This window comes from Cebidichthys violaceus, unplaced genomic scaffold (assembly GCF_023349555.1).
Source record: "Cebidichthys violaceus isolate CVI_PGR_0920_01 unplaced genomic scaffold, fCebVio1.0.p SCAF_22, whole genome shotgun sequence".
NCBI lineage: Eukaryota > Metazoa > Chordata > Actinopteri > Perciformes > Stichaeidae > Cebidichthys > Cebidichthys violaceus.
In genome coordinates, this window is record NW_027176395.1 from 7,181,453 (window position 1) to 7,204,779 (window position 23,327).

Consider the following 23,327-nt stretch of genomic DNA (forward strand, 5'->3'; position numbering starts at 1 on the left):
ATGGAGGAAGACAGCTGGTTTTGAATCCCTTCACTGTTTAAAACTCTAGCCTCATTCAAAGACACTTTGTGGAAGCCCGTTTGCTCCACACTTGAGCACAATGTAAATAATCTTTAATTCTACAATAGTTTAGGTGTCAAGCTGTAATTGTAAGTTTTTAGATAGAAAGTGTTTTGCCCTGCAGAAGGATTTTGTTGGATGAGGTGGGCATTAATTCCACTAACCCTCACATGCAAAGCCTGCTGACTAACATTTAAGCTAATTACCCTATAGAAAAGCCAACAGGCCAGTTTTGCAGTATGTCTTTGAACAAAGGATAGCTCCCTCCTACTCAACATCTAAACCATTGTGCTTCTGAAGTGTAAATGCCTTGCTTTTTATGCCCATGTGGCCAAATGGACAAGGCATCTGACTTAGGATCAGAAGATTGAGGGTTCGAGTCCCTTCATGGTTTATAGCTCCAGGCTGATTATAAGACACTTTATGTAAGCAATGTTGCTTTGAACTTGAGGACCTTCAATTCATGTGAGAGGGCTGCGGTCCAACCTTCAACCTAACTACGCAAGTAAAGTTGATTGGGTCTCACGCTCAATTGACCATTAAAAAACATCTTCATTTTTCACGGCCTGTCCTGGTATTATTCTTGAAGTAATGGAGTTGAATAAACAAGAGAAAAGGCCAGTTAGCTCAGATGGTCAGAGTGTGGTGCTAAAAAACACCAAGGTCAGGGGTTCAATCCCCATACTGGCTAACAATGGTTATTTGCTTGAGGTCGTTCCGTTTATATGATACGTCAACGCAAGCAAAGCTGATAGGGTCTCACACGTGAATGATCATTAAAAAATGCCTACATTTTTCACGTTCTGTCCTGGAATTATTCTGGAAGTAATGGAGTTGAAAAATCAAGGGAAAAAAGGCCGGTTAGCTCAGATGGTCAGAGCGTGGTGCTAATAACGCCAAAGTCATGGGTTCAATCCCCATACTGGCCAACAATGGTTGTTTAACAAAATAAAGTGTCTACAATTGCTGTTCAACTTATGCTACTGTATTGATACAAATAAATATCATGGAGAAAGACAGCTGGTTTTGAATCCCTTCACTGTTTAAAACTCTAGCCTCATTCAAAGACACTTTGTGGAAGCCCGTTTGCTGCACACTTGAGCACAATGTAAATAATCTTTAATTCTACAATAGTTTAGGTGTCAAGCTGTAATTGTAAGTTTTTAGATAGAAAGTGTTTTGCCCTGCAGAAGGATTTTGTTGGATGAGGTGGGCATTAATTCCACTAACCCCCACATGCAAAGCCAGCTGCCTACCATTTAAGAGAATTAACCTATAGAAAACCCAACAGGCTAGTTTTGCAGTATGTCTTTGAACAAAGGACAGCTCCCTCCTACTCAACATCTAAACCATTGTGCTTCTGAAATGTAAATAACTTGCTTTTTATGACCATGTGGCCTAATGGACAAGGCGTCTGACTTTGGATCAGAAGATTGAGGGTTCGAGTCCCTTCGTGGTTTATAGCTCCAGGCTGATTATAAGAAACTTTTTGTAAGCAATGTTGCTTTGAACTTGAGGACCTTCAATTCATGTGAGAGGGCTGCGGTCCACCCTTCAACCTAACTACGCAAGTAAAGTTGATTGGGTCACACGCTCAATTGACCATTAAAAAACATCTTCATTTTGCACGGTCTGTCTTGGTATTATTCTGGAAGTAATGGAGTTGAATAAACAAGAGATAAGGCAGGTTAGCTCAGATGGTCAGAGTGTGTGTTAATAAGTCCAAGGTCATGGGTTCAATCCCCATACTGGCTAACAATGCTTATTTGCTTGAGGTCGTTCCGTTTATATGATACGTCAGAGGTCTTCCCTTTAACATAACAACGCAAGCAAAGCTGATAGGGTCTCACACGTGAATGATCATTAAAAAATGCCTACATTTTTCACGTTCTGTCCTGGAATAATTCTGGAAGTAATGGAGTTGAAAAATCAAGGGAAAAAAGGCCGGTTAGCTCAGATGGTCAGAGCGTGGTGCTAATAACGCCAAGGTCATGGGTTCAATCCCCATACTGGCCAACAATGGTTATTTAACAAAATAAAGTGTCTACAATTGCTGTTCAACTTATGCTACTGTATTGATACAAATAAATATCATGGAGGAAGACAGCTGGTTTTGAATCCCTTCACTGTTTAAAACTCTAGCCTCATTCAAAGACACTTTGTGGAAGCTCGTTTGCTGCACACTTGAGCACAATGTAAATAATCTTTAATTCTACAATAGTTTAGGTGTCAAGCTGTAATTGTAAGTTTTTAGATAGAAAGTGTTTTGCCTTGCAGAAGGATTTTGTTGGATGAGGTGGGCATTAATTCCACTAACCCTCACATGCAAAGCCAGCTGCCTACCATTTAAGCTAATTACCCTATAGAAAAGCCAACAGGCCAGTTTTGCAGTATGTCTTTGAACAAAAGATAGCTCCCTCCTACTCAACATCTAAACCATTGTGCTTCTGAAGTGTAAATGCCTTGCTTTTTGTGACCATGTGGCCTAATGGACAAGGCGTCTGACTTCAGATCAGAAGATTGAAGGTTCGAGTCCCTTCGTGGTTTATAGCTCCAGGCTGATTATAAGAAACTTTATGTAAGCAATGTTGCTTTGAACTTGAGGACCTTCAATTCATGTGAGAGGGCTGCGGTCCACCCTTCAACCTAACTACGCAAGTAAAGTTGATTGGGTTTCACGCTCAATTGACCATTAAAAAAATTCTTCGTTTTGCACGTTCTGTCCTGGTATTATTCTGGAAGTAATGGAGTTGATTAAATAAGAGAAAAGGCCGGTTAGCTCAGATGGTCAGAGCGTGGTGCTAATAACGCCAAGGTCATGGGTTCAGTCCCCATACTGGCTAACAATGGTTATTTGCTTGAGGTCGTTCCGTTTATATGATACGTCAGTGGTCTTCCATTTAACATAACAACGCAAGCAAAGCTGATAGGGTCTCACACGTGAATGATCATTAAAAAATGCCTACATTTTTCACGTTCTGTCCTGGAATAATTCTGGAAGTAATGGAGTTGAAAAATCAAGGGGAAAAAAGCCGGTTAGCTCAGATGGTCAGAGTGTGGTGCTAATAATGCCAACATCATGGGTTCAATCCCCATACTGGCCAACAATGGTTGTTTAACAAAATAAAGTGTCTACAATTGCTGTTCAACTTATGCTACTGTATTGATACAAATAAATATCATGGAGGAAGACAGCTGGTTTTGAATCCCTTCACTGTTTAAAACTCTAGCCTCATTCAAAGACACTTTGTGGAAGCCCGTTTGCTCCACACTTGAGCACAATATAAATAATCTTTAATTCTACAATAGTTTAGGTGTCAAGCTGTAATTGTAAGTTTTTAGATAGAAAGTGTTTTGCCCTGCAGAAGGATTTTGTTGGATGAGGTGGGCATTAATTCCACTAACCCTCACATGCGAAGCCAGCTGCCTACCATTTAAGCTAATTACCCTATAGAAAAGCCAACAGGCCAGTTTTGCAGTATGTCTTTGAACAAAGGATAGCTCCCTCCTACTCAACATCTAAACCATTGTGCTTCTGAAGTGTAAATGCCTTGCTTTTTATGACCACGTGGCCAAATGGACAAGGCGTCTGACTTCGGATCAGAAGATTGAAGGTTCGAGTCCCTTCGTGGTTTATAGCTCCAGGCTGATTATAAGACACTTTATGTAAGCAATGTTGCTTTGAACTTGAGGACCTTCAATTCATGTGAGAGGGCTGCGGTCCAACCTTCAACCTAACTACGCAAGTAAAGTTGATTGGGTCTCACGCTCAATTGACCATTAAAAAACATCTTCATTTTGCACGGCCTGTCCTGGTATTATTCTTGAAGTAATGGAGTTGAATAAACAAGAGAAAAGGCCAGTTAGCTCAGATGGTCAGAGTGTGGTGCTAAAAAATGCCAAGGTCATGGGTTCAATCCCCATACTGGCTAACAATGGTTATTTGCTTGAGGTCGTTCTGTTTATATGATACGTCAGTGGTCTTTCCTTTAACATAACAACGCAAGCAAAGCTGATAGGGTCTCACACGTGAATGATCATTAAAAAATGCCTACATTTTTCACGTTCTGTCCTGGAATAATTCTGGAAGTAATGGAGTTGAAAAATCAAGGGAAAACAAGCCGGTTAGCTCAGATGGTCAGAGTGTGGCGCTAATAATGCCAACATCATGGGTTCAATCCCCATACTGGCCAACAATGGTTGTTTAACAAAATAAAGTGTCTACAATTGCTGTTCAACTTATGCTACTGTATTGATACAAATAAATATCATGGAGGAAGACAGCTGGTTTTGAATCCCTTCACTGTTTAAAACTCTAGCCTCATTCAAAGACACTTTGTGGAAGCCCGTTTGCTCCACACTTGAGCACAATATAAATAATCTTTAATTCTACAATAGTTTAGGTGTCAAGCTGTAATTGTAAGTTTTTAGATAGAAAGTGTTTTGCCCTGCAGAAGGATTTTGTTGGATGAGGTGGGCATTAACTCCACTAACCCTCACATGCGAAGCCAGCTGCCTACCATTTAAGCTAATTACCCTATAGAAAAGCCAACAGGCCAGTTTTGCAGTATGTCTTTGAACAAAGGATAGCTCCCTCCTACTCAACATCTAAACCATTGTGCTTCTGAAATGTAAATAACTTGCTTTTTATGACCATGTGGCCTAATGGACAAGGCGTCTGACTTCGGATCAGAAGATTGAGGGTTTGAGTCCCTTCGTGGTATATAGCTCCAGGCTGATTAAAAGAAACTTTATGTAAGCAATGTTGCTTTAAACTTGAGGACCTTCAAGTCATGTGAGAGGGCTGCGGTCCACCCTTCAACCTAACTACGCAAGTAAAGCTGATTAGGTCTCACGCTCAATTGACCATTAAACAATGTCTTCATTTTAACGGTCTGTCTTGGTATTATTCTGGAAGTAATGGAGTTGATTAAACAACAGAAAAGGCCGGTTAACTCAGATGGTCAGAGCGTGGTGCTAATAACGCCAAGGTCATGGGTTCAATCCCCATACTGGCTAACAATGGTTATTTGCTTGAGGTCGTTCCGTTTATATGATACGTCAGTGGTCTTCCCTTTAACATAACAACGCAAGCAAAGCTGATAGGGTCTCACACGTGAATGATCATTAAAAAATGCCTACATTTTTCACGTTCTGTCCTGGAATAATTCTGGAAGTAATGGAGTTGAAAAGCCAAGTGAAATAAGGCCGGTTAGCTCAGATGGTCAGAGCGTGGTGCTAATAACGCCAAGGTCATGGGTTCAATCCCCATACTAGCCAACAATGGTTGTTTAGCAAAATAATGTGTCTACAATTGCAGTTCAACTTATGCTACTGTATTGATACAAATAAATATCATGGAGGAAGACAGCTGGTTTTGAATCCCTTCACTGTTTAAAACTCTAGCCTCATTCAAAGACACTTTGTGGAAGCCTGTTTGCTGCACACTTGAGCACAGTGTAAATAATCTTCAATTCTACAATAGTTTAGGTGTCAAGCTGTAATTGTAAGTTTTTAGATAGAAAGTGTTTTGCCCTGCAGAAGGATTTTGTTGGATGAGGTGGGCATTAACTCCACTAACCCTCACATGCGAAGCCAGCTGCCTACCATTTAAGCTAATTACCCTATAGAAAAGCCAACAGGCCACTTTTGCAGTATGTCTTTGAACAAAGGATAGCTCCCTCCTACTCAACATCTAAACCATTGTGCTTCTGAAGTGTACATTCCTTGCTTTTTGTGACCATGTGGCCAAATGGACAAGGCGTCTGACTTAGGATCAGAAGATTGAGGGTTCGAGTCCTTTCGTGGTTTATAGCTCCAGGCTGATTATAAGACACTTTATGTAAGCAATGTTGCTTTGAACTTGAGGACCTTCAATTCATGTGAGAGGGCTGCGGTCCAACCTTCAACCTAACTACGCAAGTAAAGTTGATTAGGTCTCACGCTCAATTGACCATTAAAAAACATCTTGATTTTTCACGGCCTGTCCTGGTATTATTCTTGAAGTAATGGAGTTGAATAAACAAGAGAAAAGGCCAGTTAGCTCAGATGGTCAGAGTGTGGTGACAAAAAACGCCAAGGTCAGGGGTTCAATCCCCATACTGGCTAACAATGGTTATTTGCTTGAGGTCGTTCCGTTTATATGATACGTCAACGCAAGCAAAGCTGATAGGGTCTCACACGTGAATGATCATTAAAAAATGCCTACATTTTTCACGTTCTGTCCTGGAATTATTCTGGAAGTAATGGAGTTGAAAAATCAAGGGAAAAAAGGCCGGTTAGCTCAGATGGTCAGAGCGTGGTGCTAATAACGCCAAGGTCATGGGTTCAATCCCCATACTGGCCAACAATGGTTATTTAGCAAAATAATGTGTCTACAATTGCAGTTCAACTTATGCTAATGTATTGATACAAATAAATATCATGGAGGAAGACAGCTGGTTTTAAATCCCTTCACTGTTTAAAACTCTAGCCTCATTCAAAGACACTTTGTGGAAGCCCGTTTGCTCCACACTTGAGCACAATGTAAATAATCTTTAATTCTACAATAGTTTAGGTGTCAAGCTGTAATTGTAAGTTTTTAGATAGAAAGTGTTTTGCCCTGCAGAAGGATTTTGTTGGATGAGGTGGGCATTAACTCCACTAACCCTCACATGCGAAGCCAGCTGCCTACCATTTAAGCTAATTACCCTATAGAAAAGCCAACAGGCCAGTTTTGCAGTATGTCTTTGAACAAAGGATTGCTCCCTCCTACTCAACATCTAAACCATTGTGCTTCTGAAGTGTAAATATCTTGCTTTTTATGACCATGTGGCCTCATGGACAAGGCGTCTAACTTCGGATCAGAAGATTGAGGGTTCGAGTCCCTTCGTGGTTTATACCTCCAAGCTGATTATAAGAAACTTTATGTAAGCAATGTTGCTTTGAACTTGAGGACCTTCAATTCATGTGAGAGGGCTGCGGTCCACCCTTCAACCTAACTACGCAAGTAAAGTTGATTGGGTCTCACGCTCAATTGACCATTAAAAAACATCTTCATTTTGCACGGTCTGTCCTGGTATTATTCTGGAAGTAATGGAGTTGAATAAACAACAGAAAAGGCCGGTTAGCTCAGATGGTCAGAGCGTGGTGCTAATAACGCCAAGGTCATGGGTTCAATCCCCATACTGGCTAACAATGGTTATTTGCTTGAGGTCGTTCCGTTTATATGATACGTCAGTGGTCTTCCCTTTAACATAACAACGCAAGCAAAGCTGATAGGGTCTCACACGTGAATGATCATTAAAAAATGCCTACATTTTTCACGTTCTGTCCTGGAATAATTCTGGAAGTAATGGAGTTGAAAAATCAAGGGAAAAAAGGCCGGTTAGCTCAGATGGTCAGAGTGTGGTGCTAATAATGCCAACATCATGGGTTCAATCCCCATACTGGCCAACAATGGTTGTTTAACAAAATAAAGTGTCTACAATTGCTGTTCAACTTATGCTACTGTATTGATACAAATAAATATCATGGAGGAAGACAGCTGGTTTTGAATCCCTTCACTGTTTAAAACTCCAGCCTCATTCAAAGACACTTTGTGGAAGCCCGTTTGCTGCACACTTGAGCACTATGTAAATAATCTTTAATTCTACAATAGTTTAGGTGTCAAGCTGTAATTGTAAGTTTTTAGATAGAAAGTGTTTTGCCCTGCAGAAGGATTTTGTTGGATGAGGTGGGCATTAATTCCACTAACCCTCACATGCAAAGCCAGCTGCCTACCATTTAAGCTAATTACCCTATAGAAAAGCCAACAGGCCAGTTTTGCAGTATGTCTTTGAACAAAGGATAGCTCCCTCCTACTCAACATCTAAACCATTGTGCTTCTGAAGTGTAAATACATTGCTTTCTTTGACCATGTGCCCTAATGGACAAGGCGTCTGACTTCGGATCAGAAGATTGAAGGTTCGAGTCCCTTCGTGGTTTATACCTCCAAGCTGATTATAAGAAACTTTATGTAAGCAATGTTGCTTTGAACTTGAGGACCTTCAATTCATGTGAGAGGGCTGCGGTCCACCCTTCAACCTAACTGCGCAAGTAAAGTTGATTGGGTTTCACGCTCAATTGACCATTAAAAAAATTCTTTGTTTTGCACGTTCTGTCCTGGTATTATTCTGGAAGTAATGAAGTTGATTAACTAAGAGAAAAGGCCGGTTAGCTCAGATGGTCAGAGCGTGGTGCTAATAACGCCAAGGTCATGGGTTCAATCCCCATACTGGCCAACAATGGTTATTTGCTTGAGGTCGTTCCGTTTATATGATAAGTCAGCGGTCTTCGCTTTAACATAACAACGCAAGCAAAGCTGATAGGGTCTCACACGTGAATGATCATTAAAAAATGCCTACATTTTTCACGTTCTGTCCTGGAATAATTCTGGAAGTAATGGAGTTGAAAAATCAAGGGAAAAAAGGCCGGTTAGCTCAGATGGTCAGAGTGTGGTGCTAATAATGCCAACATCATGGGTTCAATCCCCATACTGGCCAACAATGGTTGTTTAACAAAATAAAGTGTCTACAATTGCTGTTCAACTTATGCTACTGTATTGATACAAATAAATATCATGGAGGAAGACAGCTGGTTTTGAATCCCTTCACTGTTTAAAACTCTAGCCTCATTCAAAGACACTTTGTGGAAGCCCGTTTGCTCCACACTTGAGCACAATGTAAATAATCTTTAATTCTACAATAGTTTAGGTGTCAAGCTGTAATTGTAAGTTTTTAGATAGAAAGTGTTTTGCCCTGCAGAAGGATTTTGTTGGATGAGGTGGGCATTAATTCCACTAACCCTCACATGCAAAGCCAGCTGACTAACATTTAAGCTAATTACCCTATAGAAAAGCCAACAGGCCAGTTTTGCAGTATGTCTTTGAACAAAGGATAGCGCCATTCTACTCAACATCTAAACCATTGTGCTTCTGAAGTGTACATGCCGTGCTTTTTGTGACCATGTGGCCTAATGGACAAGGCGTCTGACTTCGGATAAGAAGATTGAGGGTTCGAGTCCCTTCGTGGTTTATAGCTCCAGGCTGATTATAAGAAACTTTATGTAAGCAATGTTGCTTTGAACTTGAGGACCTTCAATTCATGTCAGAGGGCTGCGGTCCACCCTTCTACCTAACTACGCAAGCAAAGTTGATTGGGTCTCGTGCTCAATTGACCATTAAACAATGTCTTCATTTTGCACAGTCTGTCCTGGTATTATTCTGGAAGTAATGGAGTTGATTAAACAAGAGAAAAGGCCGGTTAACTCAGATGGTCAGAGCGTGGTGCTAATAACGCCAAGGTCATGGGTTCAATCCCCATACTGGATAGCAGTGGTTATTTGCTTGAGGTCGTTCCGTTTATATGATACGTCAGAGGTCTTCCCTTTAACATAACAACGCAAGCAAAGCTGATAGGGTCTCACACGTGAATGATCATTAAAAAATGCCTACATTTTTCACGTTCTGTCCTAGAATAATTCTGGAAGTAATGGAGTTGAAAAGCCAAGTGAAATAAGGCCGGTTAGCTCAGATGGTCAGAGCGTGGTGCTAATAAAGCCAAGGTCATGGGTTCAATCCCCATACTGGCCAAAAAAGGTTATTTAGCAAAATAATGTGTCTACAATTGCAGTTCAACTTATGCTACTGTATTGATACAAATAAATATCATGGAGGAAGACAGCTGGTTTTGAATCCCTTCACTGTTTAAAACTCTAGCCTCATTCAAAGACACTTTGTGGAAGCTCGTTTGCTGCACACTTGAGCACAGTGTAAATAATCTTCAATTCTACAATAGTTTAGGTGTCAAGCTGTAATTGTAAGTTTTTAGATAGAAAGTGTTTTGCCCTGCAGAAGGATTTTGTTGGATGAGGTGGGCATTAACTCCACTAACCCTCACATGCGAAGCCAGCTGCCTACCATTTAAGCTAATTACCCTATAGAAAAGCCAACAGGCCACTTTTGCAGTATGTCTTTGAACAAAGGATTGCTCCCTCCTACTCAACATCTAAACCATTGTGCTTCTGAAGTGTAAATATCTTGCTTTTTATGACCATGTGGCCTCATGGACAAGGCGTCTAACTTCGGATCAGAAGATTGAGGGTTCGAGTCCCTTCGTGGTTTATACCTCCAAGCTGATTATAAGAAACTTTATGTAAGCAATGTTGCTTTGAACTTGAGGACCTTCAATTCATGTGAGAGGGCTGCGGTCCACCCTTCAACCTAACTACGCAAGTAAAGTTGATTGGGTCTCACGCTCAATTGACCATTAAAAAACATCTTCATTTTGCACGGTCTGTCCTGGTATTATTCTGGAAGTAATGGAGTTGAATAAACAACAGAAAAGGCCGGTTAACTCAGATGGTCAGAGCGTGGTGCTAATAACGCCAAGGTCATGGGTTCAATCCCCATACTGGCTAACAATGGTTATTTGCTTGAGGTCGTTCCGTTTATATGATACGTCAGTGGTCTTCCCTTTAACATAACAACGCAAGCAAAGCTGATAGGGTCTCACACGTGAATAATCATTAAAAAATGCCTACATTTTTCACGTTCTGTCCTGGAATAATTCTGGAAGTAATGGAGTTGAAAAATCAAGGGAAAAAAGGCCGGTTAGCTCAGATGGTCAGAGTGTGGTGCTAATAATGCCAACATCATGGGTTCAATCCCCATACTGGCCAACAATGGTTGTTTAACAAAATAAAGTGTCTACAATTGCTGTTCAACTTATGCTACTGTATTGATACAAATAAATATCATGGAGGAAGACAGCTGGTTTTGAATCCCTTCACTGTTTAAAACTCCAGCCTCATTCAAAGACACTTTGTGGAAGCCCGTTTGCTGCACACTTGAGCACTATGTAAATAATCTTTAATTCTACAATAGTTTAGGTGTCAAGCTGTAATTGTAAGTTTTTAGATAGAAAGTGTTTTGCCCTGCAGAAGGATTTTGTTGGATGAGGTGGGCATTAATTCCACTAACCCTCACATGCAAAGCCAGCTGCCTACCATTTAAGCTAATTACCCTATAGAAAAGCCAACAGGCCAGTTTTGCAGTATGTCTTTGAACAAAGGATAGCTCCCTCCTACTCAACATCTAAACCATTGTGCTTCTGAAGTGTAAATACATTGCTTTCTTTGACCATGTGCCCTAATGGACAAGGCGTCTGACTTCGGATCAGAAGATTGAAGGTTCGAGTCCCTTCGTGGTTTATACCTCCAAGCTGATTATAAGAAACTTTATGTAAGCAATGTTGCTTTGAACTTGAGGACCTTCAATTCATGTGAGAGGGCTGCGGTCCACCCTTCAACCTAACTACGCAAGTAAAGTTGATTGGGTTTCACGCTCAATTGACCATTAAAAAAATTCTTCGTTTTGCACGTTCTGTCCTGGTATTATTCTGGAAGTAATGAAGTTGATTAACTAAGAGAAAAGGCCGGTTAGCTCAGATGGTCAGAGCGTGGTGCTAATAACGCCAAGGTCATGGGTTCAATCCCCATACTGGCCAACAATGGTTATTTGCTTGAGGTCGTTCCGTTTATATGATAAGTCAGCGGTCTTCGCTTTAACATAACAACGCAAGCAAAGCTGATAGGGTCTCACACGTGAATGATCATTAAAAAATGCCTACATTTTTCACGTTCTGTCCTGGAATAATTCTGGAAGTAATGGAGTTGAAAAATCAAGGGAAAAAAGGCCGGTTAGCTCAGATGGTCAGAGTGTGGTGCTAATAATGCCAACATCATGGGTTCAATCCCCATACTGGCCAACAATGGTTGTTTAACAAAATAAAGTGTCTACAATTGCTGTTCAACTTATGCTACTGTATTGATACAAATAAATATCATGGAGGAAGACAGCTGGTTTTGAATCCCTTCACTGTTTAAAACTCTAGCCTCATTCAAAGACACTTTGTGGAAGCCCGTTTGCTCCACACTTGAGCACAATGTAAATAATCTTTAATTCTACAATAGTTTAGGTGTCAAGCTGTAATTGTAAGTTTTTAGATAGAAAGTGTTTTGCCCTGCAGAAGGATTTTGTTGGATGAGGTGGGCATTAATTCCACTAACCCTCACATGCAAAGCCAGCTGACTAACATTTAAGCTAATTACCCTATAGAAAAGCCAACAGGCCAGTTTTGCAGTATGTCTTTGAACAAAGGATAGCGCCATTCTACTCAACATCTAAACCATTGTGCTTCTGAAGTGTACATGCCGTGCTTTTTGTGACCATGTGGCCTAATGGACAAGGCGTCTGACTTCGGATAAGAAGATTGAGGGTTCGAGTCCCTTCGTGGTTTATAGCTCCAGGCTGATTATAAGAAACTTTATGTAAGCAATGTTGCTTTGAACTTGAGGACCTTCAATTCATGTCAGAGGGCTGCGGTCCACCCTTCTACCTAACTACGCAAGTAAAGTTGATTGGGTCTCGTGCTCAATTGACCATTAAACAATGTCTTCATTTTGCACAGTCTGTCCTGGTATTATTCTGGAAGTAATGGAGTTGATTAAACAAGAGAAAAGGCCGGTTAACTCAGATGGTCAGAGCGTGGTGCTAATAACGCCAAGGTCATGGGTTCAATCCCCATACTGGATAGCAGTGGTTATTTGCTTGAGGTCGTTCCGTTTATATGATACGTCAGAGGTCTTCCCTTTAACATAACAACGCAAGCAAAGCTGATAGGGTCTCACACGTGAATGATCATTAAAAAATGCCTACATTTTTTACGTTCTGTCCTGGAATAATTCTGGAAGTAATGGAGTTGAAAAATCAAGGGAAAAAAGGCCGGTTAGCTCAGATGGTCAGAGTGTGGTGCTAATAATGCCAACATCATGGGTTCAATCCCCATACTGGCCAACAACGGTTGTTTAACAAAATAAAGTGTCTACAATTGCCGTTCAACTTATGCTACTGTATTGATACAAATAAATATCATGGAGGAAGACAGCTGGTTTTGAATCCCTTCACTGTTTAAAACTCTAGCCTCATTCAAAGACACTTTGTGGAAGCCCGTTTGCTCCACACTTGAGCACAATGTAAATAATCTTTAATTCTACAATAGTTTAGGTGTCAAGCTGTAATTGTAAGTTTTTAGATAGAAAGTGTTTTGACCTGCAGAAGGATTTTGTTGGATGAGGTGGGCATTAATTCCACTAACCCTCACACGCAAAGCCAGCTGACTAACATTTAAGTTAATTACCCTATAGAAAAGCCAACAGGCCAGTTTTGCAGTATGTCTTTGAACAAAGGATAGCGCCATTCTACTCAACATCTAAACCATTGTGCTTCTGAAGTGTACATTCCTTGCTTTTTGTGACCATGTGGCCTAATGGACAAGGCGTCTGACTTCGGATAAGAAGATTGAGGGTTCGAGTCCCTTCGTGGTTTATAGCTCCAGGCTGATTATAAGAAACTTTATGTAAGCAATGTTGCTTTGAACTTGAGGACCTTCAATTCATGTCAGAGGGCTGCGGCCCACCCTTCTACCTAACTACGCAAGTAAAGTTGATTGGGACTTGTGCTCAATTGACCATTAAACAACGTCTTCATTTTGCACAGTCTCTCCTGGTATTATTCTGGAAGTAATGGAGTTGATTAAACAAGAGAAAAGGCCGGTTAACTCAGATGGTCAGAGCGTGGTGCTAATAACACCAAGGTCATGGGTTCAATCCCCATACTGGATAGCAGTGGTTATTTGCTTGAGGTCGTTCCGTTTATATGATACGTCAGAGGTCTTCCCTTTAACATAACAACGCAAGCAAAGCTGATAGGGTCTCACACGTGAATGATCATTAAAAAATGCCTACATTTTTCACGTTCTGTACTAGAATAATTCTGGAAGTAATGGAGTTGAAAAGCCAAGTGAAATAAGGCCGGTTAGCTCAGATGGTCAGAGCGTGGTGCTAATAACGCCAAGGTCATGGGTTCAATCCCCATACTGGCCAACAATGGTTATTTAGCAAAATAATGTGTCTACAATTGCAGTTCAACTTATGCTACTGTATTGATACAAATAAATATCATGGAGGAAGACAGCTGGTTTTGAATCCCTTCACTGTTTAAAACTCTAGCCTCATTCAAAGACACTTTGTGGAAGCTCGTTTGCTGCACACTTGAGCACAGTGTAAATAATCTTCAATTCTACAATAGTTTAGGTGTCAAGCTGTAATTGTAAGTTTTTAGATAGAAAGTGTTTTGCCCTGCAGAAGGATTTTGTTGGATGAGGTGGGCATTAACTCCACTAACCCTCACATGCGAAGCCAGCTGCCTACCATTTAAGCTAATTACCCTATAGAAAAGCCAACAGGCCACTTTTGCAGTATGTCTTTGAACAAAGGATAGCTCCCTCCTACTCAACATCTAAACCATTGTGCTTCTGAAGTGTAAATATCTTGCTTTTTATGACCATGTGGCCTAATGGACAAGGCGTCTGACTTTGGCTCAGAAGATTGAGGGTTCGAGTCCCTTCGTGGTTTATACCTCCAAGCTGATTATAAGAAACTTTATGTAAGCAATGTTGCTTTGAACTTGAGGACCTTAAATTCATGTGAGAGGGCTGCGGTCCACCCTTCAACCTAACTACGCAAGTAAAGTTGATTGGGTCTCACGCTCAATTGACCATTAAAAAACATCTTCATTTTGCACGGCCTGTCCTGGTATTATTCTGGAAGTAATGGAGTTGAATAAACAAGAGAAAAGGCTGGTTAGCTCAGATGGTCAGAGCGTGGTGCTAATAAAGCCAAGGTCATGGGTTCAATCCCCATACTGGCTAACAATGCTTATTTGCTTGAGGTCGTTCCGTTTATATGATACGTCAGTGGTCTTCCATTTAACATAACAACGCAAGCAAAGGTGATAGGGTCTCACACGTGAATGATCATTAAAAAATGCCTAAATTTTTCACGTTCTGTCCTGGAATAATTCTGGAAGTAATGGAGTTGAAAAATCAAGGGAAAAAAGGCCGGTTATCTCAGATGGTCAGAGTGTGGTGCTAATAATGCCAACATCATGGGTTCAATCCCCATACTGGCCAACAATGGTTGTTTAACAAAATAAAGTGTCTACAATTGCCGTTCAACTTATGCTACTGTATTGATACAAATAAATATCATGGAGGAAGACAGCTGGTTTTGAATCCCTTCACTGTTTAAAACTCTAGCCTCATTCAAAGACACTTTGTGGAAGCCCGTTTGCTCCACACTTGAGCACAATGTAAATAATCTTTAATTCTACAATAGTTTAGGTGTCAAGCTGTAATTGTAAGTTTTTAGATAGAAAGTGTTTTGCCCTGCAGAAGGATTTTGTTGGATGAGGTGGGCATTAATTCCACTAACCCTCACATGCAAAGCCTGCTGACTAACATTTAAGCTAATTACCCTATAGAAAAGCCAACAGGCCACTTTTGCAGTATGTCTTTGAACAAAGGATAGCTCCCTCCTACTCAACATCTAAACCATTGTGCTTCTGAAGTGTAAATGCCTTGCTTTTTATGCCCATGTGGCCAAATGGACAAGGCGTCTGACTTAGGATCAGAAGATTGAGGGTTAGAGTCCCTTCGTGGTTTATAGCTCCAGGCTGATTATAAGACACTTTATGTAAGCAATGTTGCTTTGAACTTGAGGACCTTCAATTCATGTGAGAGGGCTGCGGTCCAACCTTCAACCTAACTACGCAAGTAAAGTTGATTGGGTCTCACGCTCAATTGACCATTAAAAAACATCTTCATTTTTCACGGCCTGTCCTGGTATTATTCTTGAAGTAATGGAGTTGAATAAACAAGAGAAAAGGCCAGTTAGCTCAGATGGTCAGAGTGTGGTGCTAAAAAACACCAAGGTCAGGGGTTCAATCCCCATACTGGCTAACAATGGTTATTTGCTTGAGGTCGTTCTGTTTATATGATACGTCAACGCAAGCAAAGCTGATAGGGTCTCACACGTGAATGATCATTAAAAAATGCCTACATTTTTCACGTTCTGTCCTGGAATTATTCTGGAAGTAATGGAGTTGAAAAATCAAGGGAAAAAAGGCCGGTTAGCTCAGATGGTCAGAGCGTGGTGCTAATAACGCCAAAGTCATGGGTTCAATCCCCATACTGGCCAACAATGGTTGTTTAACAAAATAAAGTGTCTACAATTGCTGTTCAACTTATGCTACTGTATTGATACAAATAAATATCATGGAGAAAGACAGCTGGTTTTGAATCCCTTCACTGTTTAAAACTCTAGCCTCATTCAAAGACACTTTGTGGAAGCCCGTTTGCTGCACACTTGAGCACAATGTAAATAATCTTTAATTCTACAATAGTTTAGGTGTCAAGCTGTAATTGTAAGTTTTTAGATAGAAAGTGTTTTGCCCTGCAGAAGGATTTTGTTGGATGAGGTGGGCATTAATTCCACTAACCCTCACATGCAAAGCCAGCTGCCTACCATTTAAGAGAATTAACCTATAGAAAACCCAACAGGCTAGTTTTGCAGTATGTCTTTGAACAAAGGACAGCTCCCTCCTGCTCAACATCTAAACCATTGTGCTTCTGAAATGTAAATAACTTGCTTTTTATGACCATGTGGCCTAATGGACAAGGCGTCTGACTTCGGATCAGAAGATTGAGGGTTCGAGTCCCTTCGTGGTTTATAGCTCCAGGCTGATTATAAGAAACTTTATGTAAGCAATGTTGCTTTGAACTTGAGGACCTTCAATTCATGTGAGAGGGCTGCGGTCCACCCTTCAACCTAACTACGCAAGTAAAGTTGATTGGGTCACACGCTCAATTGACCATTAAAAAACATCTTCATTTTGCACGGTCTGTCTTGGTATTATTCTGGAAGTAATGGAGTTGAATAAACAAGAGATAAGGCAGGTTAGCTCAGATGGTCAGAGTGTGTGTTAATAAGTCCAAGGTCATGGGTTCAATCCCCATACTGGCTAACAATGCTTATTTGCTTGAGGTCGTTCCGTTTATATGATACGTCAGAAGTCTTCCCTTTAACATAACAACGCAAGCAAAGCTGATAGGGTCTCACACGTGAATGATCATTAAAAAATGCCTACATTTTTCACGTTCTGTCCTGGAATAATTCTGGAAGTAATGGAGTTGAAAAATCAAGGGAAAAAAGGCCAGTTAGCTCAGATGGTCAGAGCGTGGTGCTAATAATGCCAAGGTCATGGGTTCAATCCCCATACTGGCCAACAATGGTTGTTTAACAAAATAAAGTGTCTACAATTGCTGTTCAACTTATGCTACTGTATTGATACAAATAAATATCATGGAGGAAGACAGCTGGTTTTGAATCCCTTCACTGTTTAAAACTCCAGCCTCATTCAAAGACACTTTGTGGAAGCCCGTTTGCTGCACACTTGAGCACTATGTAAATAATCTTTAATTCTACAATAGTTTAGGTGTCAAGCTGTAATTGTAAGTTTTTAGATAGAAAGTGTTTTGCCCTGCAGAAGGATTTTCTTGGATGAGGTGGGCATTAATTCCACTAACCCTCACATGCAAAGCCAGCTGCCTACCATTTAAGCTAATTACCCTATAGAAAAGCCAACAGGCCAGTTTTGCAGTATGTCTTTGAACAAAGGATAGCTCCCTCCTACTCAACATCTAAACCATTGTGCTTCTGAAGTGTACATGCCGTGCTTTTTGTGACCATGTGGCCTAATGGACAAGGCGTCTGACTTCGGATAAGAAGATTGAGGGTTCGAGTCCCTTCGTGGTTTATAGCTCCAGGCTGATTATAAGAAACTTTATGTAAGCAATGTTGCTTTGAACTTGAGGACCTTCAATTCATGTCAGAGGGCTGCGGTCCACCCTTCTACCTAACTACGCAAGTAAAGTTGATTGGGTCTCGTGCTCAATTGACCATTAAACAATGTCTTCATTTTGCACAGTCTGTCCTGGTATTATTCTGGAAGTAATGGAGTTGATTAAACAAGAGAAAAGGCCGGTTAACTCAGATGGTCAGAGCGTGGTGCTAATAACGCCAAGGTCATGGGTTCAATCCCCATACTGGATAGCAGTGGTTATTTGCTTGAGGTCGTTCCGTTTATATGATACGTCAGAGGTCTTCCCTTTAACATAACAACGCAAGCAAAGCTGATAGGGTCTCACACGTGAATGATCATTAAAAAATGCCTACATTTTTCACGTTCTGTCCTAGAATAATTCTGGAAGTAATGGAGTTGAAAAGCCAAGTGAAATAAGGCCGGTTAGCTCAGATGGTCAGAGCGTGGTGCTAATAAAGCCAAGGTCATGGGTTCAATCCCCATACTGGCCAAAAATGGTTATTTAGCAAAATAATGTGTCTACAATTGCAGTTCAACTTATGCTACTGTATTGATACAAATAAATATCATGGAGGAAGACAGCTGGTTTTGAATCCCTTCACTGTTTAAAACTCTAGCCTCATTCAAAGACACTTTGTGGAAGCTCGTTTGCTGCACACTTGAGCACAGTGTAAATAATCTTCAATTCTACAATAGTTTAGGTGTCAAGCTGTAATTGTAAGTTTTTAGATAGAAAGTGTTTTGCCCTGCAGAAGGATTTTGTTGGATGAGGTGGGCATTAACTCCACTAACCCTCACATGCGAAGCCAGCTGCCTACCATTTAAGCTAATTACCCTATAGAAAAGCCAACAGGCCACTTTTGCAGTATGTCTTTGAACAAAGGATTGCTCCCTCCTACTCAACATCTAAACCATTGTGCTTCTGAAGTGTAAATATCTTGCTTTTTATGACCATGTGGCCTCATGGACAAGGCGTCTAACTTCGGATCAGAAGATTGAGGGTTCGAGTCCCTTCGTGGTTTATACCTCCAAGCTGATTATAAGAAACTTTATGTAAGCAATGTTGCTTTGAACTTGAGGACCTTCAATTCATGTGAGAGGGCTGCGGTCCACCCTTCAACCTAACTATGCAAGTAAAGTTGATTGGGTCTCACGCTCAATTGACCATTAAAAAACATCTTCATTTTGCACGGTCTGTCCTGGTATTATTCTGGAAGTAATGGAGTTGAATAAACAACAGAAAAGGCCGGTTAGCTCAGATGGTCAGAGCGTGGTGCTAATAACGCCAAGGTCATGGGTTCAATCCCCATACTGGCTAACAATGGTTATTTGCTTGAGGTCGTTCCGTTTATATGATACGTCAGTGGTCTTCCCTTTAACATAACAACGCAAGCAAAGCTGATAGGGTCTCACACGTGAATAATCATTAAAAAATGCCTACATTTTTCACGTTCTGTCCTGGAATAATTCTGGAAGTAATGGAGTTGAAAAATCAAGGGAAAAAAGGCCGGTTAGCTCAGATGGTCAGAGTGTGGTGCTAATAATGCCAACATCATGGGTTCAATCCCCATACTGGCCAACAATGGTTGTTTAACAAAATAAAGTGTCTACAATTGCTGTTCAACTTATGCTACTGTATTGATACAAATAAATATCATGGAGGAAGACAGCTGGTTTTGAATCCCTTCACTGTTTAAAACTCCAGCCTCATTCAAAGACACTTTGTGGAAGCCCGTTTGCTGCACACTTGAGCACTATGTAAATAATCTTTAATTCTACAATAGTTTAGGTGTCAAGCTGTAATTGTAAGTTTTTAGATAGAAAGTGTTTTGCCCTGCAGAAGGATTTTGTTGGATGAGGTGGGCATTAATTCCACTAACCCTCACATGCAAAGCCAGCTGCCTACCATTTAAGCTAATTACCCTATAGAAAAGCCAACAGGCCAGTTTTGCAGTATGTCTTTGAACAAAGGATAGCTCCCTCCTACTCAACATCTAAACCATTGTGCTTCTGAAGTGTAAATACATTGCTTTCTTTGACCATGTGCCCTAATGGACAAGGCGTCTGACTTCGGATCAGAAGATTGAAGGTTCGAGTCCCTTCGTGGTTTATACCTCCAAGCTGATTATAAGAAACTTTATGTAAGCAATGTTGCTTTGAACTTGAGGACCTTCAATTCATGTGAGAGGGCTGCGGTCCACCCTTCAACCTAACTACGCAAGTAAAGTTGATTGGGTTTCACGCTCAATTGACCATTAAAAAAATTCTTTGTTTTGCACGTTCTGTCCTGGTATTATTCTGGAAGTAATGAAGTTGATTAACTAAGAGAAAAGGCCGGTTAGCTCAGATGGTCAGAGCGTGGTGCTAATAACGCCAAGGTCATGGGTTCAATCCCCATACTGGCCAACAATGGTTATTTGCTTGAGGTCGTTCCGTTTATATGATAAGTCAGCGGTCTTCGCTTTAACATAACAACGCAAGCAAAGCTGATAGGGTCTCACACGTGAATGATCATTAAAAAATGCCTACATTTTTCACGTTCTGTCCTGGAATAATTCTGGAAGTAATGGAGTTGAAAAATCAAGGGAAAAAAGGCCGGTTAGCTCAGATGGTCAGAGTGTGGTGCTAATAATGCCAACATCATGGGTTCAATCCCCATACTGGCCAACAATGGTTGTTTAACAAAATAAAGTGTCTACAATTGCTGTTCAACTTATGCTACTGTATTGATACAAATAAATATCATGGAGGAAGACAGCTGGTTTTGAATCCCTTCACTGTTTAAAACTCTAGCCTCATTCAAAGACACTTTGTGGAAGCCCGTTTGCTCCACACTTGAGCACAATGTAAATAATCTTTAATTCTACAATAGTTTAGGTGTCAAGCTGTAATTGTAAGTTTTTAGATAGAAAGTGTTTTGCCCTGCAGAAGGATTTTGTTGGATGAGGTGGGCATTAATTCCACTAACCCTCACATGCAAAGCCAGCTGACTAACATTTAAGCTAATTACCCTATAGAAAAGCCAACAGGCCAGTTTTGCAGTATGTCTTTGAACAAAGGATAGCGCCATTCTACTCAACATCTAAACCATTGTGCTTCTGAAGTGTACATGCCGTGCTTTTTGTGACCATGTGGCCTAATGGACAAGGCGTCTGACTTCGGATAAGAAGATTGAGGGTTCGAGTCCCTTCGTGGTTTATAGCTCCAGGCTGATTATAAGAAACTTTATGTAAGCAATGTTGCTTTGAACTTGAGGACCTTCAATTCATGTCAGAGGGCTGCGGTCCACCCTTCTACCTAACTACGCAAGTAAAGTTGATTGGGTCTCGCGCTCAATTGACCATTAAACAATGTCTTCATTTTGCACAGTCTGTCCTGGTATTATTCTGGAAGTAATGGAGTTGATTAAACAAGAGAAAAGGCCGGTTAACTCAGATGGTCAGAGCGTGGTGCTAATAACGCCAAGGTCATGGGTTCAATCCCCATACTGGATAGCAGTGGTTATTTGCTTGAGGTCGTTCCGTTTATATGATACGTCAGAGGTCTTCCCTTTAACATAACAACGCAAGCAAAGCTGATAGGGTCTCACACGTGAATGATCATTAAAAAATGCCTACATTTTTTACGTTCTGTCCTGGAATAATTCTGGAAGTAATGGAGTTGAAAAATCAAGGGAAAAAAGGCCGGTTAGCTCAGATGGTCAGAGTGTGGTGCTAATAATGCCAACATCATGGGTTCAATCCCCATACTGGCCAACAATGGTTGTTTAACAAAATAAAGTGTCTACAATTGCCGTTCAACTTATGCTACTGTATTGATACAAATAAATATCATGGAGGAAGACAGCTGGTTTTGAATCCCTTCACTGTTTAAAACTCTAGCCTCATTCAAAGACACTTTGTGGAAGCCCGTTTGCTCCACACTTGAGCACAATGTAAATAATCTTTAATTCTACAATAGTTTAGGTGTCAAGCTGTAATTGTAAGTTTTTAGATAGAAAGTGTTTTGACCTGCAGAAGGATTTTGTTGGATGAGGTGGGCATTAATTCCACTAACCCTCACACGCAAAGCCAGCTGACTAACATTTAAGTTAATTACCCTATAGAAAAGCCAACAGGCCAGTTTTGCAGTATGTCTTTGAACAAAGGATAGCGCCATTCTACTCAACATCTAAACCATTGTGCTTCTGAAGTGTACATTCCTTGCTTTTTGTGACCATGTGGCCTAATGGACAAGGCGTCTGACTTCGGATAAGAAGATTGAGGGTTCGAGTCCCTTCGTGGTTTATAGCTCCAGGCTGATTATAAGAAACTTTATGTAAGCAATGTTGCTTTGAACTTGAGGACCTTCAATTCATGTCAGAGGGCTGCGGCCCACCCTTCTACCTAACTACGCAAGTAAAGTTGATTGGGACTCGTGCTCAATTGACCAATAAACAACGTCTTCATTTTGCACAGTCTCTCCTGGTATTATTCTGGAAGTAATGGAGTTGATTAAACAAGAGAAAAGGCCGGTTAACTCAGATGGTCAGAGCGTGGTGCTAATAACGCCAAGGTCATGGGTTCAATCCCCATACTGGATAGCAGTGGTTATTTGCTTGAGGTCGTTCCGTTTATATGATACGTCAGAGGTCTTCCCTTTAACATAACAACGCAAGCAAAGCTGATAGGGTCTCACACGTGAATGATCATTAAAAAATGCCTACATTTTTCACGTTCTGTACTAGAATAATTCTGGAAGTAATGGAGTTGAAAAGCCAAGTGAAATAAGGCCGGTTAGCTCAGATGGTCAGAGCGTGGTGCTAATAACGCCAAGGTCATGGGTTCAATCCCCATACTGGCCAACAATGGTTATTTAGCAAAATAATGTGTCTACAATTGCAGTTCAACTTATGCTACTGTATTGATACAAATAAATATCATGGAGGAAGACAGCTGGTTTTGAATCCCTTCACTGTTTGAAACTCTAGCCTCATTCAAAGACACTTTGTGGAAGCTCGTTTGCTGCACACTTGAGCACAGTGTAAATAATCTTCAATTCTACAATAGTTTAGGTGTCAAGCTGTAATTGTAAGTTTTTAGATAGAAAGTGTTTTGCCCTGCAGAAGGATTTTGTTGGATGAGGTGGGCATTAACTCCACTAACCCTCACATGCGAAGCCAGCTGCCTACCATTTAAGCTAATTACCCTATAGAAAAGCCAACAGGCCACTTTTGCAGTATGTCTTTGAACAAAGGATAGCTCCCTCCTACTCAACATCTAAACCATTGTGCTTCTGAAGTGTAAATATCTTGCTTTTTATGACCATGTGGCCTAATGGACAAGGCGTCTGACTTTGGCTCAGAAGATTGAGGGTTCGAGTCCCTTCGTGGTTTATACCTCCAAGCTGATTATAAGAAACTTTATGTAAGCAATGTTGCTTTGAACTTGAGGACCTTAAATTCATGTGAGAGGGCTGCGGTCCACCC

General features: G+C 40.8%; 35 non-coding genes across 35 annotated transcripts; all 35 read left to right on the forward strand.

Annotated features, from left to right (window-relative positions):
- Positions 1 to 381: 381 nt before the first annotated feature.
- Positions 382 to 460, forward strand: trnal-uag (transfer RNA leucine (anticodon UAG)). The gene has a single exon. It is a non-coding gene; the product is annotated as a tRNA-Leu (tRNA).
- A 455-nt stretch (positions 461 to 915) lies between these two features.
- trnai-aau (transfer RNA isoleucine (anticodon AAU)) lies at positions 916 to 989 on the forward strand. Its single transcript has one exon. It is a non-coding gene; the product is annotated as a tRNA-Ile (tRNA).
- Positions 990 to 1,447: 458 nt separating this feature from the next.
- trnaq-uug (transfer RNA glutamine (anticodon UUG)) lies at positions 1,448 to 1,520 on the forward strand. The gene has a single exon. It is a non-coding gene; the product is annotated as a tRNA-Gln (tRNA).
- Positions 1,521 to 2,002: 482 nt separating this feature from the next.
- On the forward strand, positions 2,003 to 2,076 carry trnai-aau (transfer RNA isoleucine (anticodon AAU)). Its single transcript has one exon. It is a non-coding gene; the product is annotated as a tRNA-Ile (tRNA).
- Positions 2,077 to 2,829: 753 nt separating this feature from the next.
- trnai-aau (transfer RNA isoleucine (anticodon AAU)) lies at positions 2,830 to 2,903 on the forward strand. Its single transcript has one exon. It is a non-coding gene; the product is annotated as a tRNA-Ile (tRNA).
- A 187-nt stretch (positions 2,904 to 3,090) lies between these two features.
- trnai-aau (transfer RNA isoleucine (anticodon AAU)) lies at positions 3,091 to 3,164 on the forward strand. Its single transcript has one exon. It is a non-coding gene; the product is annotated as a tRNA-Ile (tRNA).
- A 753-nt stretch (positions 3,165 to 3,917) lies between these two features.
- On the forward strand, positions 3,918 to 3,992 carry trnaf-aaa (transfer RNA phenylalanine (anticodon AAA)). Its single transcript has one exon. It is a non-coding gene; the product is annotated as a tRNA-Phe (tRNA).
- A 187-nt stretch (positions 3,993 to 4,179) lies between these two features.
- On the forward strand, positions 4,180 to 4,253 carry trnai-aau (transfer RNA isoleucine (anticodon AAU)). Its single transcript has one exon. It is a non-coding gene; the product is annotated as a tRNA-Ile (tRNA).
- Positions 4,254 to 5,005: 752 nt separating this feature from the next.
- Positions 5,006 to 5,079, forward strand: trnai-aau (transfer RNA isoleucine (anticodon AAU)). The gene has a single exon. It is a non-coding gene; the product is annotated as a tRNA-Ile (tRNA).
- A 187-nt stretch (positions 5,080 to 5,266) lies between these two features.
- trnai-aau (transfer RNA isoleucine (anticodon AAU)) lies at positions 5,267 to 5,340 on the forward strand. The gene has a single exon. It is a non-coding gene; the product is annotated as a tRNA-Ile (tRNA).
- A 992-nt stretch (positions 5,341 to 6,332) lies between these two features.
- trnai-aau (transfer RNA isoleucine (anticodon AAU)) lies at positions 6,333 to 6,406 on the forward strand. The gene has a single exon. It is a non-coding gene; the product is annotated as a tRNA-Ile (tRNA).
- Positions 6,407 to 7,159: 753 nt separating this feature from the next.
- trnai-aau (transfer RNA isoleucine (anticodon AAU)) lies at positions 7,160 to 7,233 on the forward strand. The gene has a single exon. It is a non-coding gene; the product is annotated as a tRNA-Ile (tRNA).
- A 187-nt stretch (positions 7,234 to 7,420) lies between these two features.
- On the forward strand, positions 7,421 to 7,494 carry trnai-aau (transfer RNA isoleucine (anticodon AAU)). The gene has a single exon. It is a non-coding gene; the product is annotated as a tRNA-Ile (tRNA).
- A 753-nt stretch (positions 7,495 to 8,247) lies between these two features.
- Positions 8,248 to 8,321, forward strand: trnai-aau (transfer RNA isoleucine (anticodon AAU)). The gene has a single exon. It is a non-coding gene; the product is annotated as a tRNA-Ile (tRNA).
- Positions 8,322 to 8,508: 187 nt separating this feature from the next.
- trnai-aau (transfer RNA isoleucine (anticodon AAU)) lies at positions 8,509 to 8,582 on the forward strand. The gene has a single exon. It is a non-coding gene; the product is annotated as a tRNA-Ile (tRNA).
- Positions 8,583 to 9,596: 1,014 nt separating this feature from the next.
- On the forward strand, positions 9,597 to 9,670 carry trnai-aau (transfer RNA isoleucine (anticodon AAU)). The gene has a single exon. It is a non-coding gene; the product is annotated as a tRNA-Ile (tRNA).
- A 753-nt stretch (positions 9,671 to 10,423) lies between these two features.
- On the forward strand, positions 10,424 to 10,497 carry trnai-aau (transfer RNA isoleucine (anticodon AAU)). Its single transcript has one exon. It is a non-coding gene; the product is annotated as a tRNA-Ile (tRNA).
- Positions 10,498 to 10,684: 187 nt separating this feature from the next.
- On the forward strand, positions 10,685 to 10,758 carry trnai-aau (transfer RNA isoleucine (anticodon AAU)). The gene has a single exon. It is a non-coding gene; the product is annotated as a tRNA-Ile (tRNA).
- A 753-nt stretch (positions 10,759 to 11,511) lies between these two features.
- Positions 11,512 to 11,585, forward strand: trnai-aau (transfer RNA isoleucine (anticodon AAU)). Its single transcript has one exon. It is a non-coding gene; the product is annotated as a tRNA-Ile (tRNA).
- A 187-nt stretch (positions 11,586 to 11,772) lies between these two features.
- Positions 11,773 to 11,846, forward strand: trnai-aau (transfer RNA isoleucine (anticodon AAU)). The gene has a single exon. It is a non-coding gene; the product is annotated as a tRNA-Ile (tRNA).
- A 1,014-nt stretch (positions 11,847 to 12,860) lies between these two features.
- trnai-aau (transfer RNA isoleucine (anticodon AAU)) lies at positions 12,861 to 12,934 on the forward strand. The gene has a single exon. It is a non-coding gene; the product is annotated as a tRNA-Ile (tRNA).
- A 1,014-nt stretch (positions 12,935 to 13,948) lies between these two features.
- Positions 13,949 to 14,022, forward strand: trnai-aau (transfer RNA isoleucine (anticodon AAU)). Its single transcript has one exon. It is a non-coding gene; the product is annotated as a tRNA-Ile (tRNA).
- A 458-nt stretch (positions 14,023 to 14,480) lies between these two features.
- trnaq-uug (transfer RNA glutamine (anticodon UUG)) lies at positions 14,481 to 14,553 on the forward strand. Its single transcript has one exon. It is a non-coding gene; the product is annotated as a tRNA-Gln (tRNA).
- A 222-nt stretch (positions 14,554 to 14,775) lies between these two features.
- On the forward strand, positions 14,776 to 14,849 carry trnai-aau (transfer RNA isoleucine (anticodon AAU)). Its single transcript has one exon. It is a non-coding gene; the product is annotated as a tRNA-Ile (tRNA).
- Positions 14,850 to 16,102: 1,253 nt separating this feature from the next.
- trnai-aau (transfer RNA isoleucine (anticodon AAU)) lies at positions 16,103 to 16,176 on the forward strand. Its single transcript has one exon. It is a non-coding gene; the product is annotated as a tRNA-Ile (tRNA).
- Positions 16,177 to 16,634: 458 nt separating this feature from the next.
- On the forward strand, positions 16,635 to 16,707 carry trnar-ucg (transfer RNA arginine (anticodon UCG)). The gene has a single exon. It is a non-coding gene; the product is annotated as a tRNA-Arg (tRNA).
- A 482-nt stretch (positions 16,708 to 17,189) lies between these two features.
- Positions 17,190 to 17,263, forward strand: trnai-aau (transfer RNA isoleucine (anticodon AAU)). Its single transcript has one exon. It is a non-coding gene; the product is annotated as a tRNA-Ile (tRNA).
- A 1,014-nt stretch (positions 17,264 to 18,277) lies between these two features.
- On the forward strand, positions 18,278 to 18,351 carry trnai-aau (transfer RNA isoleucine (anticodon AAU)). Its single transcript has one exon. It is a non-coding gene; the product is annotated as a tRNA-Ile (tRNA).
- Positions 18,352 to 19,104: 753 nt separating this feature from the next.
- trnai-aau (transfer RNA isoleucine (anticodon AAU)) lies at positions 19,105 to 19,178 on the forward strand. Its single transcript has one exon. It is a non-coding gene; the product is annotated as a tRNA-Ile (tRNA).
- A 187-nt stretch (positions 19,179 to 19,365) lies between these two features.
- Positions 19,366 to 19,439, forward strand: trnai-aau (transfer RNA isoleucine (anticodon AAU)). The gene has a single exon. It is a non-coding gene; the product is annotated as a tRNA-Ile (tRNA).
- A 753-nt stretch (positions 19,440 to 20,192) lies between these two features.
- On the forward strand, positions 20,193 to 20,266 carry trnai-aau (transfer RNA isoleucine (anticodon AAU)). Its single transcript has one exon. It is a non-coding gene; the product is annotated as a tRNA-Ile (tRNA).
- Positions 20,267 to 20,453: 187 nt separating this feature from the next.
- On the forward strand, positions 20,454 to 20,527 carry trnai-aau (transfer RNA isoleucine (anticodon AAU)). The gene has a single exon. It is a non-coding gene; the product is annotated as a tRNA-Ile (tRNA).
- A 1,014-nt stretch (positions 20,528 to 21,541) lies between these two features.
- Positions 21,542 to 21,615, forward strand: trnai-aau (transfer RNA isoleucine (anticodon AAU)). The gene has a single exon. It is a non-coding gene; the product is annotated as a tRNA-Ile (tRNA).
- Positions 21,616 to 22,629: 1,014 nt separating this feature from the next.
- trnai-aau (transfer RNA isoleucine (anticodon AAU)) lies at positions 22,630 to 22,703 on the forward strand. The gene has a single exon. It is a non-coding gene; the product is annotated as a tRNA-Ile (tRNA).
- A 458-nt stretch (positions 22,704 to 23,161) lies between these two features.
- On the forward strand, positions 23,162 to 23,234 carry trnaq-uug (transfer RNA glutamine (anticodon UUG)). The gene has a single exon. It is a non-coding gene; the product is annotated as a tRNA-Gln (tRNA).
- The last annotated feature ends 93 nt before the right edge of the window (positions 23,235 to 23,327 follow it).